Here is a 21,578-nt window from a genome sequence, read left to right on the forward strand (position 1 = left end):
TAAGCGCCAATTAAGTGAGTAAGTAATTGTATAATGTAAAAGTGAAAGTTTTTTGGAACACTCCAAAACGAAAAATGTCACAAGGTAAGGGAGCGCTTTTTATACCTTTCAAGAACATGAAATGATATATTAACTTTGGTCCGATGTTTGTAACGTTGAGAAATATTGAATATGGACTCACCATTAAGTATACCGCATTGATCAGGGCGACGAACTGAGTTGATATAACCATGTCCGTCTGCCCATCCGTCTGTCTGTTTGAACGCAAACTAGTCCCTCAAATTTTGAGATATCTCAATAAAGTTTGGCACAAGGATGTATTTTTGTATTATATTAGACATTTTTCGGATCCGGTAGGATTGGACCACTATATCATATATCCCCCATGCAATCGATCGTTCATATAAGACGGTTTTGGTCATTCTTGCCGCAATTTAGACATTATAAGCGTGAAACTCGGTGATGTATATTCTAATATATCATAGAAGATATCCTGAAAAAATTACTTTGATCGGAGCTATACATAGTTATATCCCATACAACCTATCATTCAGATAGAAAGATTTTTGGCCATTTCTCCATTAATTTCCAATATAAAAACGTTAAGCTTGGTGATATATTTTCTAATATATCACAGAAGATTTGCTGTAAAAATCATTTCGATCGGAGCTATATATAATATATACCCCATAAAACCGGTCGTTCAGATAAGAGGGTTTTTTGCCATTTTTTATTTCATATTTATCTTAAAAATCATTTAGGTATGTACAACTGTTCACTATATATTTCTTATCTTATACATCCGATTATTTGGAGATTACGAACGGGATAAGATTATTGTTGAACCCCATTCATGAAAGGTATGAAGTCTTCGGCACAGCCGAAGACAGTCCCGCCCTTACTTGTTTTTTTTTAGCAAACTTACAGAACCACTTGAAATTCATGGTTGGATCATAAACGGTATAAAGCTGGTGGAGTAGTCGCGTGAAAAAGCGATAGATATACGAATATCATCTTTTACATGCATAAAGCGCTGTCGATGCCTTTTCCACTATCTCCTCTACGTCGGCCTTCCACGACAACTTATTGTGTGTAATGGTTTCTAGATGCTTTGTGAAAGGTTTCTCCTGCAGTATCACATCTGCTACCTTAAGCCTTGTACGTTGTGGGACCTTGCACCACTTAGCAACTAAGGTCATATCCGTCTTCTCCGCCTTGTCGATCAACATTACATTGTATGCCCAGCTATATTTATCTTGAAGTGCGCGGTTCATCAAAGAGCTAATTGTTGTAAGTGTACATTTTTTGATAGAAGTTACGTAAAAATGAAGCTACGTAAAAATGAAGTGAAACATATTTTATAAATTTTTGTCTGTAATATTTATAAGTCCATACTTAATCAATATCATCACATGCAATATTTTGGAGTCATTCCACTCTTGCTGTGTTTAATTTTAAAGTGAATTTTAAATTGCTGCTTATGCAGCTTAAAATTATAGCTTGTCAATGTTTTTATGAGAAAAGTTTGATTGACTACAAAATTTGTACATATTTAAATTTTGTAAATTAGAAACGTTTTGCATTGAGTGGACAGTTGAGTAGTCAAATTTCGTACAAACATCTCCAAACTTTGAAGCCTTACTGATTCTTTTATCAACTATGCTATAATATTTTAATTTTATGAGGCGTAAGTTTATCAAGAATATTAAGATTTTTTCTTTGTAGGCTTATATGTTACGGAGAGAGTTTATTTAAATTAAGTTGCTATGGAAATCTATTTTATAAAGTAAAAAGTTGAAGTGTGTGCTTGCAATAAGAGCTGTTTAAATATGTACAACATGTGTTGCTGCTAATATGCCCAGATTGAGTAAATAACCACAAAATGTGAGTAGCCCGGCTAAATTGATCAAAGTGACGGATAAATGGGGTTTTTGTACATTTCATAAAAATGCCATGAATCTCAAAATTGTATGTCCTGAAAGGGGAAGAGATAGACCCACCCATAGGTATACCGAAATGATCTGGATGAAGAGCTGAATTGATTTAGCCATGTCCGTCTGTCCGTCTGTCTGTTTGTATGCAATCTAGTCCCTCAACTTTTGAGATATCTTGGTAAAATTTGGTGAACGAGTATATCTAGGTGTCCGATTAGACATTAGTAGGAACCGTCCGGACCGAACAACCATAGCATATATCCCCCAATCAACCGATTTTCCAGAAAAGGGGATTTTTGTCATATCTTGCTCGATTTATCATATTGCATTTTCAAACTTCACCTTATGCTTTCGTATATTGCACATAATATTGTCTGAAAAAATGGACAAGATCGGTGGTATATATGCGTTTTCGGAGTTTCTGCCCCATTTTAACAGCTAGAAGCTTCATATTTCATCAAAATCTTACGTATATATCATTTATTGTTGTCTGAAAAAATCATAGAGATCGGAGGTATATATATTATATACCCCATATAAACTGTAATTGTTAGCCTTCTGGGATGCAACTCTAAACTGGATTGTTGAAGTCTCCAATTTTGTACGGAAATTGGAGGAAAAACATCAAACAAAACTAATATAAAGGAAGTAAAATGGATACAGAAATGTAACGCCCAGGGATAATAAACCTGATCCCACAATTGAAGATGATGGTATTAATGTCCCCTTACACAATTATGATGCAATCAGCATAGCAATAACCAGATAAAAAACATTAAAGCTGCAGGCGCTGATAGTTTGCTTTTAGATCTATTCAAGTAGGTCAGAGCGGAGTTGGTTAGGCGCATGGCTTAGTTTTTTTTGCAAAATACGGTAGGATGAGCGAATACCCTGCGATTGGAATCTAAGTGTTCTTTGCTTAGTCAACAAGAAAGGTGATCCTGCAAACTGCGCCAGCTTCTGCGGAATCAGCCCTGTTAATATAAAGTATTGTGTGACAGATTGAAGCCCAACGTGAATTGGCTGATTGAAAATTATCAGTGTGACTTGAGACCTGGTAAATTTACCAACGAACTTATTTCCACTATGCGCCAAATGTTGGAAAAACGCTGCAGAACTTGGCCACTCTGGTCCCTCACAAGGGTAGGCACCTTGTCTTTGGTGTGACGGCTTCGCTGAACTCCATAACGCTCGACTATGAGGCGGAGAACTTAAGGAATGGCATCTACGCTGTTTCGCCTCACAGGAGGGCAGCGGTATGTTGTTAAACAAGAACTCCCAACCCCTTAGTCCAGGATGTTATGCGAACCGTGCCAATTGGCCGATTTGCGGCCAGGGCTGTATTCGAACGGAGCCTTCCAGATACAGGCCACCAACCACAGTTAGGGGCGCTGCTGTGGCGGACGGTTCTTTCTCCGTATATAATACTGGACCACTGAGCCCGCCTTGTCGGGCAGGTGGTCCTGCGACTAAGATGAATGACACAATATTTAATTTTAATAAGGTCGATGATAAAGGGAGGTCTTTATCGCAAGCTAAGGAGGACAAAAGTACACTAAGCGATGTGTGGACTCTGGAAGCGAGAGCAGTGCTGATTGAATGAACTCCGTGTTGGAAAAGCATACATATGAAAACAGTGTGGTACTGTGGAGAAGGGTACGTATCAGAGGAAGTAAGAGAGTAATGGCGCAGTACCATGCAGAATTAAGAATTTTTGGAGCAGTGGTCCATACAATATAAGTGGAGATCGCGGGCATGAAATGGGCTGAAGAGGCGGTAGAAGTAGGTTGAAGGAAGTTCAAAAGGTATGATGCGTTACTGCGACCGCTACTGATACAATAATCTATAAAGGCTTGCAGTTACTGGCGTATGCTGACGACATTGATAAAATCCTCCTGACCACCCGCGCCGTAAATTTTTCTTACTCCAAACTAGAAAACGAATGAGGGCAACACAAAATACTGTCTTCAAGCAAAAAGTCGCGCCTCGGCAACCGCGCTACTATTGGTAGCCATAATTTCAGAATAGACAAAAACTTCGTGTATTTGAGAACTAGAATGACTACAACCAAGAACATCAGCTTTGGCATCCAACGAAGAATCATTCTTGCCAATAAATGCAACTTTCAGCTATTCAGTTGATAAGTAAAGTTCTTTATCGGCAAACAAAACCCATACTCCACATGTCACTTATCGTACCTGTCCTGACATGTAATGTAGAAGAATTCTTTGAAAGATTAACGGACCTCTACTCGTCGGCGATGGCGAGTACTGAAAGAAGATTTAATGATGAGCTGTATGCTTTAAAGCAAAGGGCAGAACTGACTGATTCTCTTCTGTTGATTTTCAAAAAAATTTCATTTCATCAAATAAATACATTTAAAAAAATCCTTTTACTATTTGGTAAAAATTTAACAAATTTAAAAGAATCCTACGCTGATAGATAAAACAAAAAAATTCACCATTTCAAAAGTAAAAGCCTCAAATATTTCTATTAAATCAAATAGTGAACAAACCAATTAAGCGCAGATGTTTTTTGCGTTACCTCAAAACAGATGAATATAAGTTGAATAAATTTTTCACCAGGACATTTTTTTTATTTCTTTTTTTTTTCACTTTCAATAAAATAATTTTGCGTGCCAAACTGGTGGCTCATTTTTAAAACCCAATTATTGCCTTTTTATGGGTTTTTAGTTCGCTGAAAGTGGCATGGCTCTTTGATGCGTAATTTTCTTGTTAAGTGAATTTACGTTTTTGTACTCACCTATGTTTTATGACTTTTTATCTTCAATTTAATGATAATATACCAAAAGGAATCATAATAAAAAATCTGCTGCATCTATCAAAGATGAATTCAATTAGAAAATTAAAATGCGAAGATTTAATTTTGGCTTAACGGCGATAGATTTCATTTGCATTTTTTTGTTGAGAATTTGGCATAGTCAGTTGGAATGAAATTTTGTGTTCGTGTGTGTCATTGGCAAGTCTGGGACTTGTAAAAAAATGTTCATCACGCCTCAGTACATACGCTTTATACTGTAGTATACTTTGAAGAGAGATTCTTTGATATTTTTATCTATTAGGCCGAGGACGGATCATAACGATGCGCAATATGAAACCATCAAATGAAGATATTAATAAAAGAGTCTCGTAGATGCTTCAAAGTATTATTATTATTCGTAGAGGAAATTGAACAAATATCCAATTTTTGTTGCACAACTTCTGGTGTGGTCATTATGCGGAATATCCATATTTTCCGCATGCGTACCTAGACCCTTGTTACCGGCGAAAATAGCTAAAACTTTACGAGTATCGGCCCATGATCTATCCAGCAGACTTCTTGTTCTCCTTTCATTGTAGTCTTGAAATCACACAGATCATGGTGCTCCTCAAATTTTGCTCAGCTTTGTTCACATAAAAATTCCAAATTTCCATTTTGGCCACCCTTAGGGGTATGCCTACTTCGACGCTGGTTACTCCTATTCTATTTGTGCCAATTCATTAGCCATATCATTTCTTTGAACCACCTACGTCCTGGAACCCAGATAATTGATACCTCAAAAGTGTCGGTTAGCACAGCAATAAGTTCCTTAAATTACAATTTTAGTTGAAGGTAATGCATGGTGCTGCTAGTGCCTTAATTTCGACATGATTTTCAAAAAAGATAGACGCTTTGCCAGTTTTGCTTCGGGCCTCGCTTGTTTTAAAACCCTACCTGATGGCGGGGACTTCTGCTTAAAACACACAAAAGTGTGGCGCTGTTTGAATTACGTTTACATTTATAGGAGATGCGAAAAGATTCCAATCCCCACCACTGAGTCCATCTTGGAGCTATTAGTGTAGATTAGTATGCCGTAGTTAGCTAGAAACATTCCCCCTTCCCATTATTCCATACTGGAATGATAGTGCTAACACCTCCCTTAATAAGATGGCTCCAAAGTAATGGAAGGAGTACGGATTTGCGGTATGCTGCGCTGATCCAAAAATAAGCGAATACTACCAGTTTCCAGATCACTGTACCGTTTTTCAGGCAAAAATTTTAGCCGTAATCACAGCAACACTAGAAGAAAATAGCTTAAACTGCATCCGCGTCACACTTATATTGGCAGCCAAGCATATACGTTTAAATGAAAAACGGATGAGGCAACTAAAGAAGCACATCTCCCGAAACTTGATCCGTAGACGTTCCAATTAGGATGGCGAGAGTTGCACATGATTAACCAAGCGGGAAGGGCGTGAACTCAAGCGCGGAGCTATGTGTGTGATATTGAAGATCATGTGTACGTTTTAAAACCGTAGACTAAATCTAATTCTATCATTAAAAAGTGTGAACTATACAATCATGACGGGTATATTGGTTAAACAATGCCTTATGACGTCACATGCCTTTAAATTAGGCTGGGCTAGTGAGAGCAGAAGTGGAAGATCACGTGTGTTGGTGTTGTTGTTGTTGTTATTGTTGTGGGGATAAGGACACTTTCCGAAGATTTTGTGGAGTGTTATAGATGTAGATGGTCCATTGCGGTATATCCCGCTCGTTCCAGTAATAAGCACCATTAAGGTACTATCCCGACCATCTCGGGAAAGATTTAATATGACCACATTGAATCTTTTAATCCACATAGCAAAACAAGTTCCATAAAGCAATTATTGAAATTGTGTGTTTCTAAAAACTCGCTTCATCAGATTTTTCTTTTTTCGGTTGAAAGAAAGCTTCTGTCGCTTGGACTATGTATCACATGTGCTTAATTAAAAAGAGAAAATTGTTGTATTTGTTGTTTCTTATATTCATGAAGTTTTCTTTTCAGTTCGCACCAAATAAAATTGTTTACCAACAGCAAATATCTCTGGCTACATATATCACAAAACATAAATGTACAACACATCACTTCAGCACACTGCATATCTAACACCTAGGCCACTGAACCATTTTGGTGCTAAGAGTATAATGATAGAAAACTTTCGCATAAATAAGTAATCGCTCCAGCAATATTACTCATACGCCATGTAGCCACTTTCAGCATACAAAGCCGCATGAAACACACAAAGTTCACCCACTAGCGCTCAAGAACGTACACACACATACATTCACACATACGCTAAAATTAACTACACTAAACGAACTCATCCACTTAGTTCGGCTATATAAAGTCCTCAAAAGCCCACATAAGTCATTACTTAACTAGGATTTTCACGCTCATCCAATGTTAAGCTTTACACAGACAACTAAATTTCTAATAAGTTTCGAGTTAAAACTACAGTTTGTATAAATGTAAGTTTATATTGGTCTATACACATTTGTATGTATTGGTGTTTGATATCTGTGTATTATTGCTCATTATTATAGTTGTTATTTCGTAGTTTGTTGAGTAGATGGCATGAATATAAACTAAAACCACGGGAGTTATCTATTGATGTTTGTATGTTATAAATGCGTATGTATGTGTGTCCGTTAAGAAGAGCAATATCAAATATTCAAATATGTCAACATGCATTAATGTTAAATATGTACATACATATGTGCATATGTACGTGCATTTGTTCACTCATTCATCGCTGTAGGTTTATGATAGAGTGTTGCTACTCTGGTTTCTAACGTGTATTACGCTAGCTGGTTAACCAGCAGGGACGCCCACCATCGTCGGCTTTGCATCAGCTCAGCAGCATGCTAAACGGCGCATGACATAGACGAAGTAAATTCATCATATGATGGGCAAATATCCCAATGATGTCAAAACGAGTTCACACTCGATAGAAATTAAACCTTTTTCTATGTAGTTGTACTAAAGTGTGTGTAGAACAGCCCTACAGAAAATTTGACTATGAGACAAATACTGAATTTTGATATCCTCAGCGTAAAGTCACCTATATGTATTAAATGTACAGTGTGAGATGATATGCAGCAGCGATCACGAAAAAAGTAATAAGTGGTAAAATACAGAATGTATGCGTACTGTGTAGTGTTGGCTTGTTGTGTGGAATTAATATGTTGTATGGGGGAGTAGTGAATGTAAGTGTAAGTGTAGTCACTGCACCATAGCATAATTTGGGAACAATGCATGTGAAGGCAAGGAGTGGAAAGGAAAACCTTGCTATGAGTGTATTATTTACGAAGTGTAAACAAGCTATCTATTTTTTATCGATGAGTTATTCTTGTTATCGATAACATTGGTTTTCGACACATATTCATCAAAAAGTTAGCGTTTATTTATGCAAAGGTGACGATATGTTAACAATGAGTAATCGAAAAACTTTCAATATATTCTCAAAAAGTTGTCGAGCTTTTATCCAATAAGTTTTCGAAAAGTTACAAATTTGTATTACCAATTTGTAATCCGCGTTGTTTAGGTTTCTTCCCGAAAATTTATCGATTTGTATACAGCGTGTTATCATTTGCTATTGATTTTTTATTAAAAAGTTATCGAGAATTTTCGATTTCTTATCGGAGAGCCACCAATTTTTTATCGGTGTGTTATCGACTTACTAACAGCGATGGGATTTTTACGAAACAGAAGAAACTTCTGCAATTTTATAATAACTCAATAAGAAACCAATATGAAGCCGATGACTAGGTGTTAACATGCTGCTGACTAACATATAGCTCGACGATAATAATCTAGTATCGATAAGTTTGGCTTTGTTTAATCTCAAACACACTGAACTTTAGCAGCATTTGGTATTTATGCCATTTATTATTTTCGATAATTGAGGAAATCGTGATTTTCTAGTTATGATACCATTGAAGTAAATGAGCGACCTGCTTATATGAGCAGGTGCCTTTTAAGAACAGACTATTTTTTTAGAACCGGGTACTTTTTAAATCCGGGTACTTTTTAACCCGGGTGCTTATTCAGAAATGGGCACTTTCTCGAATATGAGCACTTTTTAATAACCGGTACTTTTAAAAACCTCTAGCTTTTTCAGAATCGGATAGTTTTTCGGATTCAGGTAATCTTCAATAACCAGGTAGTTTTTGAACCGGGCTCTTTTTAAGTGTTTCCAAAATTTTAGTTCGATAAGCTTTAAAATGGTGTTTTCATAAACTTTTACACTATTTTTTGAGTTATAATACCGTTGGAAAAAGGAGTGACATACTTACATATATAATAAAAGAAAACTTTCTTAAGAACCGGATACTTTTTAAAGGCAGGTACATAATTTATTATCGAGAACTTGTTTTAAATGGGACTTTAAATCAGAACCGGCTATTTTCTAGAACCCGAGTATTTTTTAGAATCGTATGCTTATTAGAATCGTGTAATTTTTTAGAACTTGGTAATTTTTCTGGTTCAAGTACTTTTTTATAACCAAGTACTTTTTCAGAGCCGGCCCTTTTTGGCTCAGGATATCTACTTAAAATCGTGCGCTTTTTCTGAACCGTGTACATTTTCAGAACCAGGTACGTTTCGCGATCCAGATGATTTCTTATAACTGGGTACTTTTTTAGAATCAGGCCCATTTTCTAGCCTGGGTACTTTCTTAAAACTTGGGTTTTTTGATCAAACTAGATCTGGGAGCCGGATAAATTTAAAAGTCGAGTACTTTTAAACCCCGGGTGCTTTTTAGGACTACTTTTCAATTAACGAGTACCCTTTTGTAACTGACTTCATTTTAAAAAGCGGGCTTTTTCCAGATCCTGGTACTTTTTGATATTCGGGTATTATTTCGCATCCGATAATTTTTTTTAAACGGGTACGTTTTCAAATCGGTCCTGGTTTCTTATATGGGTAGTATTTAAGATTGGATACTGGTTAGTTGCAGGGTGGTTTTTGGGATACGAAAAGTATTTCATAACCGGGTATTTTTGAAAACGATAATTTTTCGGTTCTGAGTACTCTTTTAGAACGTCTTATTTTTGATATCCAGGTACTTGTTAAGAACCGGATATTCTTTTAATAACGGGTTCTTTGCTCAACCGGATATATTTTCTAGTCCGGGTACTAATTTGGAACCGGTTTATTTTTTAGTACGGGCAGCTTTTGGATGTGGGTACCTTTTCACAACCGGTTCCTTGTTTTAACTAGTACTTTTAAGAACAGGACACTTTTTTAAAACTGGGTAAATTTTAGTATTGGTTGCTTTTTCACAACTGCTTGCTTCGTATCCAGGTATTTTTTAGAACCGGGTACTTTTTCGCAACCGGTTACTGTGTACAAGTTCTTTTTAGTACCGGGTACTTTTTTACTGCCGCCTGCTTTTTCGGATCCGAGTATTAATTTAGAATGTGGTACTTTTTTAATATCGGCCTTTTTTGCGAATTTGGGTACATTAACACAAACGGTTACTCTTTTGTACCTAGTACTTTTAGGAACAAGGTACATTTTTAGAACTGGGTAAGTTTTATAACAGATGCCTTGTTTCATATACAGGTGTTATTTAGTACCGAGTACTTTTTCGAAAGCGTTTACTGCTTCGTGTCCAGGTACTTTCAAGTACCGGGTACTTTATGGGATTCGGTTTCTAATTTAGAGTCTGATACTTTTTTGTTACCGGTCATTTTTTCGTATTTGTGTACTTATACACAACTGGTAACTTTTCGTATCCAGGTACTTTTTAGAGCCAGGTACCTCAGTAGAGGGGTATACTAGTAGTAGTAAGCCACTAGCGCTTAGTCCAAGGCATGTTACACAGTCCCAAACAATCCTACAAGTGAAGCCGTAATAGGCGTTTTACAAGAAAGGATTTTTCCACATAAGTTGATCTTTCAAATTGCTATGTGGTTGTTGGGAGTTGAACGTAAATTAGCGTAACAAAGCGATTTAAACAACTTCGGATTAAAAGTGACAAAAAAAATGAAAAAATTTCAGCAAAATTAATATTCTGAATAACTGTGCGCAATTGCTGTTGGCAGCGCTATTAATAAGATTATATATATGACATTGTATGTATAGTAGGGGTATGACATTTTACAATTTTTTGAAAAAAATTATTTTACATGGCAGCACATGATGACGAATATTGATAAAATGATAACTGTGTTCTTATTTTTTCATTTTATTGCAAAAACTTCACGCAGAAACAAAAAATAAAATTTGAATGTTATCTGCAAGCAAGAAGAAGACAGTTTTCATTTAGAACAGCGGAATGTTCAGGTTGCTATTCAATAATTGTTTATAAATATGTAGTTATTTTTATATTAGATGATTTGGGATTTAAAGTAGAATCAGATTTACAATTAGGGTATATTTCCTGTATGACTTTAAAGGCTCTTTCAGCGCAGATATTAGTTCGTTTCAAAGTCGAAATAACAGAATCTTCTTTAACCCAGTGTTTGAGAAAACTCTTACGAGCAGCTTTAAATTGCTTGACGGATTTTTCAAAACTTTAAAAATCGTTTATTTGGAAACAGTGATCAGAGAACCATACGTCATATCATGCACTGTATATGAATTGACAAATTGGCAAAAGTTTTATTCTGTGTTCAGGAATGAGAATGAACATTAAAATTGCAAGAATAGCTCTTGAAATCCAGCGAGCCTTGCTGAGCGATGGAAGAACTTTGAATTTTATGTATGGAAATTTGTTGTTTATGTCATAGTGTTTAAAACCTTGTCCTAGTTACTATAAAAACTGCATATGATCACGCCATTTTATAGATTTTATTTCTAATTTATCTCCGGTTTGTTTGTACTTTTATTTGAGATTGTCGTAGTTAATTATCAATTCGGAAAAAATATCATAAGAGATGTTTGGCGATATTGACTTTCCAACAAGTAACTCATCCATTACATCCTTCAAAATTAAATCTAGCACGTGATGCTGGCAACCAATATACTGCGGTGGGGACAGAGCTTTTTTCTCAAAACAGGTCTGCAGTGACTTTACAACTCCATTATTTTTTCCGGTATTAACGTTTGTTGTATCACAAACTATCACTTTGACGGAATTCCAAAGCTGAAATTTATCCAGGTCATTCTTAATTGCTTCAAAAGTTATAGAAAATTAAGTAAAGTTTTACAAATGTATTATTAAATAGGTATCTTCAAAGTTTGTCAAAATTTTTCCGTTTTCAAGAATCATGACCGCTACCCTTACTTCTTTTGTTTCGTTTGTCAACACAACGGCCTGCACTTCTTTTTTCCCAAATTTCTTGCCACCAAAATGAACACACCAAATATCATCTTTTACGACAGTTTTATAATTTTTATCCAAACGTTGCGCTGCTTTTATCGATGCTTTGTAAATACCAGATTGTGACGGTGTTGCTAAATCAATTCTTTCTTTTGCCAACTCGTTACATATTTTAGCGACATTTTTGGTGCTAACACTGGCTTTTGTAACCATTGCCACTGTCGCTTTTGTTGAACACTTCACTTGTTTGATTCTTGAAGGAGCTTGATATTCAGCAGCAGATGGGCTGTATGATTGCTGGATAGTTTCGGTTGATGATGTAGAATTGTCGAGTTCATTTTCATTAATACACAAGGTGCTTTTAACATTTTCTTCATTATTTTCTTGTTTAAAAAGAGCAGCTTTGGAGGGATGCACATCAAGAGCTTTAGCTGTCGTGTATCCAGCTTATCCATTCGTAGATATTTGAAGTTGATATAACGCTTTGTCCTCAGTACTTATCCAAATGCCTTTTAAATTAGTTATACCACATAAGTTGTTGAACATCATTATGACATTTCGTCCAGTCGGATATTTTAGAAATGTTGAATAATCATTTAAAATGTTTGTTATTTTCCGTTCTATGGATGATCATCTTATGCTTGGAAAGTTTAGTTTAGACCACAAATCAATCATTTCATTTTTATAATCTGCCATCATTTCTTTCATAATATTTCCGTTTTCGCTAATTCATTATACCTTCCTATTATAACGGTCAGTTTTGGAATCTTGCACAGTTCACTTAAGGCTCTCTCAATGTTATTGATATCTCTTCTTTTATTCTTGGATTTTTCAAAGATGGTTAAGTTAATTTTGCATTGCTTTGAATTTTTTAAAACTTCATCACCACTTTTTTTTTAAAAGACATTATTGAACAAGACACCTCGAATACGAAGAGACCAAAAGCAAACTATATGTAATGGCAAGTTGATGACACGCGCTTTGGTTGTTTCATAAACAATCTAAAAACAGTTATGTATTGTGCAGAAATACAAATGTATGGAATTTGTATTCAAATTTTATTTTTTGTTTCTGCGTGAAGTTTTTGAAATAAAATGCAAAAATAAAAATGCAGTTATTATTTTTTTCACTATTTCTCATCACGTGGTGCCATGTAAAATAGGTGTTAGAAAGATGTCATACCCCTAATGTATAGTCTTATAGTGGTTATAGCAACAACTCAGGTAAAAATAGATGTGGTTGCTGCCGCTTGACTGTCTGACGTGTTAAATGATGTGTAAAATTATGCAAAACATAATTTTGAATTTTTTTGTTTCCACTTGAATGCAAGTAAAATTAGAAGGAACAAAGGAGAAAGAGAGAGAGAGGGGGAGTAAACTAAGTAGACTAAGGCTGATAGGCGAAAAATGTTGGCAAAGCTCTCGCTAACGCATCAGTGCAAGTGTAAGAATTTTATGGCTCGCTTGAAGTGCTTTAGCACAGGAAAAATTTTTAAAGCCAAAATACTAGTTAAAGTAAACTGCTTCCCACTCTACATAAAGCCTAATATATGCAAAACAAAATAATTTTGAATTTAAGTACACGCACCAACTATTTGCGCTATTTTATTTTGGCATAATTTATGCAGCGAAGAAATTTACTTAATTTGCATACGAAATGACAACTAGTTTTTTTTTGTTGGAAAAAGTCGTCATGAAAATGCGAACGCAAGAGAACAGGGGGGAGGAATGAAAGAAAACACTTCACGTTTAAATTAAACTTCTACTGTGCACTTATACCCACTTTGTAGGCGCTAGTGTATTAGTAAGCAGTTTGCTAGAATTTTTACTTTAAATTTATGGCTATTTGATGTTTGACGCATTTCTTGTTAATATAGAATTTTGCAAATGGATGAAGTGTAAAAACATAGAGTATTAAAATATAAAAAAAAGAGAAGCAACACTTAATACAAACGTTAAATTTGGCAAAATTTTATATACACAGATGTATCTTTTAATATCAGCTTTAGCATAACATGCTTTCAAAAAGCAGGATCATGCTTTGGGGGAAGATTTGTATCACTTTTTCATATATAATTTTCTTAGCTCGATGTTCAATATTTTGAACTTCGGACATGTATGTGAAATACCATTAAGCCAACACATTCCGAAGGTAAAATTTTAATTTGCAACCTTGAAACATAGCCTCTTACAAGGTAGCCGAATATATAGGTGTGAAACTAGACTCCCAAGGTAGACACAGGGCGTAAATTCAACATGCGACTATCATCGACCTACTTGAAATAAAAGTATAAGTAAATCATTTCCATAACAAATAAGTTGGGACGAGACTACCGAAGACGTCAACATCATTGCTATATTTTTTTATCGGGTGTGTCTTCATCCATTCGTGTAGCTCGATTCCGAGCACTACAAATCTATCAATACAAATATGGTGAGCGATTTATGGAGCATGATTTTTATTCGTCGAGAGAGGTATTAACTTTCACTTGCCTAACCTCCGTTTGATTCCTAAGCTGACATTGTTTCTGCTATTAATGTTGATTCCCAAATATTATAAATCCTTCATAACCTCGAACATCCTATCATCAGCATACGCCAGTAGTTGTATGTAAGAAAGTCGCCTTGTTGTTTGATTTTGAGGTGCACGCAGAGGTACTTCCCATTCCTAATAGAGCTAATGGTGTCTTTCAGCGTCATTTGGCAGAGCCTTATTAACTTTGCAGGAAACTTAAATTCAGACATAGTAGCTGAAGACCTCATAACTTAGTAAAATGGAGCCGAGCAGTGTCCTTATCCGGTTCTTAATAACCACATTATCGGATGTATCTTGTATGTAATATGTTAAGAAGAGATGCACCTAAGTGATATTTTCGATAAATATCAAATAAGTAATTGGCTGATCCGGAAAATAAAGACCTCACTTACGCTGAATGTGTCCATAATGTTTATTGGTACTTAACCCTTTCTCCCCTGAGTTTTTTTTTTTTGAAATCAGACGGGATTTTCATCATAACGACAGAAAATACTGTAATATGGCTAAAATATAAGATGTTTGGCATACCTGAATTCTTACCGTTATTCTGGGATATATAATCCCAATAACATTTATAGGTGGGACGTATAATTCCCAATAATACCAAAAGGTCCAAACAATTTTACACATCTAAAGGTACAAACAAATTTTGGGATATTATTATCCCAAACAAATACATTATTGGGATTATATGCCCCAATGCAGTTATAAATATAAAAAACTTACACTTTCATTATAATTTCTTTCCAATTTCGAAGGAATAATATTTGTTCACACCTAGATTTTACAGCAAGCGGTATACTACGAATAAAAACGGTACCAGTTAGACGTTTCACACTGAACTACAACGACTTTCTGATGAAATTTCGCGACATGTCTGTGCAAAATATTCTGTAACGGGAAACTGATATCAATAATAACGGAATGCGGTTACTGATCATCAAAAAAGGCTTTAAGGTTTTACTGGGCGCATTTCAATGCGAAATTGGATAACAATTAAAAGTTATACAAATGTTTGAAGTTTGCTGGGACGTATTGTCCCACTAGGGGCGAAAGGGTTAATCCAAACACAAAACTTCACGCTTCTTTTTGTCTACATGAGATAGATAATACTATGATCCCCCTTTTCTAAACAGTAAATTGTATGGGATATATACTAGCTTAATGATTTTTTCAGACAAATTATACATTCCATGAGTGAGAGCATATGATGAAATTTAAAGTTTATATTTGATAAATAGAGGATAAGTGACGAAAAACCATCTTTTCGGAAAAATCCGTTGTATGGAGTATGTATGTATGCTAGTGGTCTAATCCCGTCGGTTCCGAAAAACGTCCAATCGGACACCGATATATACCTTTCCACGAAATTTTACCAAGATTCCCCAAAAATTTGTGGAACTTACTTGCATTCAAACAGACATATCGACAGACGGTCAGGCAGACAGATGAACATGGCTAAACCAACTAAGTTCATTATCCCCATCATTTGCGTAAACTTATTGGTGGATCTATCTCCTCTGCTTTAAGGACTTTCAATTTTGATATTAAGACGGAATTTAATATACTGTTTCATTTTCATGAAAAGTGTCAAACAAAACGTAACAAATCTCTAAGTTTTCGATAAAGAATCGGCCACTTTTTGATAATAAATAGATAACTTTTCGACAACGAATTATTAAAACTGACATAACAATTTTTATGTTTTTATTATTAAACGGTTTTATTTAGCTTGAGTTGACAGGCCGGCCGTTGTGAACAAATCTTCTAATTGAAATTTAAGTAACTTCCCGATAAGCTACAAGCTTGAAACTTGGAATATAGTTCAGAACCCGATGACAGTGCAATAATAAGAAAAAAATCGCCGCTAGGTGGCGCAAGGATCGAGATATTCGCAAAATTCGCATTTGTGGTCCGATTTGGCTCATATTTGGAACACATAATACATGCAAGAATAGAAATCGACCTGTGAAAAAAAATCGCCCCTAGGTGGCGCATGGATCGAGATATTCACAAAAATCGTATTTGTGGTCCGATTTGGCTCATATTTGGAGCACATAATACATGCAAGAATAGAAATCGATTTGTGAAAAAAATCGCCGCTAGGTGGCGCATGGATCGAGATATTCACAAAAATCCTATTTGTGGTCCGATTTGGTTCATATTTGGAACACATAATACATGCAAGAATAGAAATCGACCTGTGAAAAAAAATCGCCGCTAGGTGGTGCATGGATCGAGATATTCACAAAAATTGTATTTGTGGTACGATTTGATTTGGTCCATATTTGGAACACATAATACATGCAAGAATAGAAATCGACCTGTAAAAAAAAATCGCCCCTAGGTGGCGCATTGATCGAGATATTCACAAAAATCGTATTTGTGGTCCGATTTGGCTCATATTTGGAGCACATAATACATGCAAGAATGGAAATCGATCTGTGAAAAAAAATCGCCGCTAGGTGGCGCATGGATCGAGACATTCACAAAAATCTTATTTGTGGTCCGATTTGGTTCATATTTGGAACACATAATACATGTAAGAACAGAAATCGACCTGTGAAAAAAAATCGCCCCTAGGTGGCGCATGGATCGAGATATTCACAAAAATCTTATTTTTGGCCCGATTTGGCTCATATTTGGAGCACATAATACATGCAAGAATAGAAATCGATCTGTCAAAAAAAATCGCCGCTTGGTGGCGCATGGATCGAGATATTCACAAAAATCCTATTTGTGGTCCGATTTGGTTCATATTTGGAACACATAATACATGCAAGAATAGAAATCGACCTGTGAAAAAAAATCGCCGCTAGGTGGCGCATGGATCGAGATATTCACAAAAATTGTATTTGTGGTACGATTTGATTTGGTCCATATTTGGAACACATAATACATACATGAATAGAAAGCGACCTATGATGCCCGATTTGGCTCATATTTGGAACAAATATTGCATACAGTCCAGTATAAGTGACATCAAAATATTTTGGAGTTGGAGGAGGGACAAGCATACGTGGCGCAGTCGAGTAAAGTCTTTGGAAGGATTATGTATTGAGGACTTAGGTTGTAACAAAACGTCAGGAAAGAGTCCTTGTAATACTGAGTCACTAAATGAACTAAATAGAATGAGAAATAACAGGCAATTAAATAAAGACTAAAAACTTGAAAATAAAATAATTTAAAAAAAATTTTTAAGTTAAACGGTTTTATTGAAAACAATACTTACATGAAATAATAATAATATGAAAAGCTAGAAAATAATTAGGTAGGTCCTAGGTACTAGTCATCACACTCCTTATCAATCTAGGGCGTTGATCGGACAATCAAATAAAAGCGTTGGACGCGTCATATTTCTATTGATAGTCATAAGCAAAACCAACTGAACCTTAATCAGGTTATGTTACGCCTCACATTTTTAGAAATTTCACGCGCCCAACGCTTTTATTTAATTGTATGATCAACGCCCGAGATTGATAAGGAGTGTGATGACTAGTACCTAGGACCTACCTAATTATTTTCTATCTTTTCGTATTATTATTATTTCATGTAAGTATTGTTTTCAATAAAACCGTTTAACTAAAAAATTTTTTTAAAATTATTTTATTTGTAACATGCGCTTGTTACCGCAACGTACTGGGTCTATATCCGGCTTAGTACCATCAATATCTATAAAACTCCCCAAACTTTCGATAGTGTCTCTATCGCTACACCATCAACAACAACATTCCGATAAAAAATCGTATCACTGCGGTAACAAATACATTAATTATCGATGAAGGTTAGGTTAGGTTGAACTGGCCGGTCCATGAGGACTTCACATAGATTGAATAAGTCCGTAGTGTTACCAGAAGTTTGTTTTAACGACCAAACTGAAAAACTCTCTCAAAAACCAGGACCTATATTATAAAATAACTTCGTCCTCTTGGCAAATACTGGAAGCGTCCTAGGACTTAAGCCACTTGCTGCATCTAGATCTGACAGCTGTATCACTCCTAACAGCTGAAGCCTTAGCCTGGCAAGTGCAGGGCAGAAGCACAGAACGTGCTCGATCGTTTCCTCCTCCAACCCGCACTTCCTACATATGCTATCACTGACCAAGCCTAATTTAAAAGCATGTGACGCACGAAGGAAGTGTGCAGTCAGAATACCCGTCATGAGTCTACAGTCCTCTCTTTTTAATGGTAGAAGCAACTTTATTAGTCTGAGGTTTTCAGACCCATACATAATCTTCGACACTTTACAGCCCCGTGCTTGAATCCACGCCTTTCCCGCTTGGTCGATCATGCGCACCTCTAGCCTTCGCTTAAACTCACACAGTCTAAATGGGACCTCTACGGAGCAAGCTTCAAGGGATGCACCCTTTTTAGCTAGTTCATCCGCTTTTTCTTTGCCATTTATTCCCATATGCCCAGGGACCAAATATAGATGTATGCTTCTCCCTGTCCCGATTCTCTCCAGGGACCGCTTACACTCCAACACGCATTTAGATGCTGTGCTATGCGAGATTATTGCCTTAATTGCTGCTTGACTGTCAATATAAAAGTTAACACTATTGAAGCTTGGGCTATTTTCTTCCAGGGTTTCTACTGCTTTAGTTACGGCTACTATTTCCGCTTGGAAAACGCTACAGTAATATGGCAGCCTGGAGGATCTGTTTATTTCCGGAACAGCACAATATACCGCGGACCCTACTCCTTCCACTACTTTGGAACCATCTGTGTACACATGTATCGCCTCGCCTGCCATTTGAGCACACCTGCGCCAATAGTCCACCTCAATTGTGGCCTTAAGATCGCCCTCGAAGCGCAGATAGGGAATCAAGTAGTCTGTTCGTCTTGTGATTGATGAGGCTATACTACTATGGCCGTATGGTCGGCGCTCAAGCTGCCCCAAAGCAGCGAGCCTGGTTGCAGTTGTTAAAGCTATGTTCTTTGCTACCAGGTCTCCAGGTGGAATGTGCAGAATGGCATACAGTGCAGCTGTCGGGGTTGCTTTTAGGGCTCCTGTAATGCTAAGCATTGATAGTCTGCATACCCCCTCTAATTTTTTGATGTAGGTTGCTTTTTGTGTGGCTTTCCATCAAACAAGAACTCCATAGTATAGGATAGGGCTTACAATCACTGTAAAAACCCATTAAGAAAAAGAGGGCGATAAGCCCCACGTACACCCCAGCATGCTTTTACATTCATAAAATGACGTTGAAGCCTTCTTCACCCTCTCCTCCACGTTGAGCTTCCATGACAGCTTACTGTCTAGGATGATCCCCTCCTAACTTAGGTCTGATCCAATTTGGGACCTTGTACCTCTTTGTAAAGAAGACCATATTCGTCTTAAATGCGTTGACTTTCAACCCGACACTTGAAGCCCAGGTATGAATATCCCCAAGTGCCCGATCCATCAAAGAGCTAATCGTTGGGAGGCACTTTCCACTTATGACAATTGCAACGTCATCCTGGTAAGCCGTAAATTTTACGGGTCCCTCATGGAATCGCCTGAGCAGTTGATTGATGACCAGCGTCCACAGCAGAGGTGATAATACCCCTCCCTGCGGCGTTCCCCTGTCCACTGATTTCGTGGCCTCGTACAATCCATTGCGGTGTAATCTTCCTACAATTTATCATGCAGCCGATCCATCTCGTTAAGGCTGGATGTACTTTAATGTAATTAAGACCATCCATAATCGCCCATTTTGCTACATTATTGAAAGCCCTGGCAATATCTAAAAAGACTCCTAGAGCATATTCCTTATATTCCAGGGCTTTCTCTATGCTTATTACCACCCTATGCAAAGCGCTGTCTACCGACTTGCCTTTGGTGTACGCCTGCTGTGTTGTGGAGAGCAGCGTTTCAACCATGTTGGACTTTATGTACATAGCTATCAGCCTCTCTTTTGAGCAGAAATGATGTTCAGCTAATTGGTCTATAGTATTTGGGATACACGTGACCGATCTGCCCCGCCTTTGGTGAGAAAGCTACACGAGCAGTTCTCCGAGAGTGCGGTACATTATTCAGTCTTATACACCCATTGACTATTATTTTAAGCCATTCCACGACCACCCTAATTGAAACTTGTAGCACGGCCGGGAATATACCATCTGGGCCCGCCGATTTAAACTTAGAAAATGTTTTCACTGCCCATTCGATCTTGGTATCGGTCACCAAGCCCGGCACTACCCGCTCCGTGAGCGAAGTGTGAGTGCTATCTGCTGGCTGTTCTAAACCATTTCCCGATGGGAAATGTGTATCGAGAAGCACCTCAAGGGATTCCTCACTATTACGTGACCATTCCCCGTTCTCATTCTTTATTAGTCCCTTGATTATGTTTCCCCTTGCTAGGACTATTCTCAACCGTGCTGTTTCGCTGGAGCATTCTATTTCCGTACAGAAACTTTTCCATGAGAGTATCTTCGCCCTGGAAATTTCACGCTTGTAGATTCTCAGTAGATCCCTGTCCGCGTCCCGACACGCTTCGCTTTCCGCAGGTCTGTGCTAGCTTCCACATTTCTTTTAATTGTCTTCTTAGAAGACTCAGCTTATTGCTCCACCATGGCGGCTTTGCTTTTCCTCTGAATCTTCTTAGAGGGAAGCTCTGTTATACGCAGTCATAAGCGTCCTTGTTAGGAATTCAAGAGACTCCTCCAGTTCTTCCACATTGGGTTGTCCCAGTTTCGTTTCTACCTGTTTCTGGAATTTAAACCAGTTTGTTGACCTAGGGTCTCTAAAGGTTCCTCCTTTCTCTACCCTCTTTAGGGGAATGCTGAAGCTGATATACGCATGGTCGGAGAAGGATGGTCTATCAAGAACCACCCAATCATACCTTGATATATCACGTTCGGAGCTCAGTGTAATATCCAAAACATTGCTGGATGTTGGACCAATGTACGCAGGGACATTTAACCTGTTGGCTGTCTGCAAATTGGTTTGCAGGATGTAACAAAATATAGATTCCCGTCTCTCGTTCGTATCTGCTCCTCCCCACGCATTGTGGTGCGCATTTTCATCCGCGCCTATGACCAACCGCCCTTTGCGCCCT

The 21,578-nt window shown here is 37.1% G+C and overlaps 1 protein-coding gene and 1 pseudogene across 5 annotated transcripts in view; one reads left to right on the top strand and one right to left on the bottom strand.

Annotated features, from left to right (window-relative positions):
- The window catches only part of dpr1 (defective proboscis extension response 1), a 550,132-nt gene that overhangs the window by 176,464 nt on the left and 352,090 nt on the right, over nt 1-21,578 (top strand). The window lies entirely within an intron of this gene.
- LOC137243607 (uncharacterized) lies at nt 11,567-20,400 on the bottom strand (annotated as a pseudogene).

Source organism: Eurosta solidaginis, chromosome 3 (genome assembly GCF_040869045.1).
Source record: "Eurosta solidaginis isolate ZX-2024a chromosome 3, ASM4086904v1, whole genome shotgun sequence".
NCBI classification, from domain to species: Eukaryota; Metazoa; Arthropoda; class Insecta; order Diptera; family Tephritidae; genus Eurosta; species Eurosta solidaginis.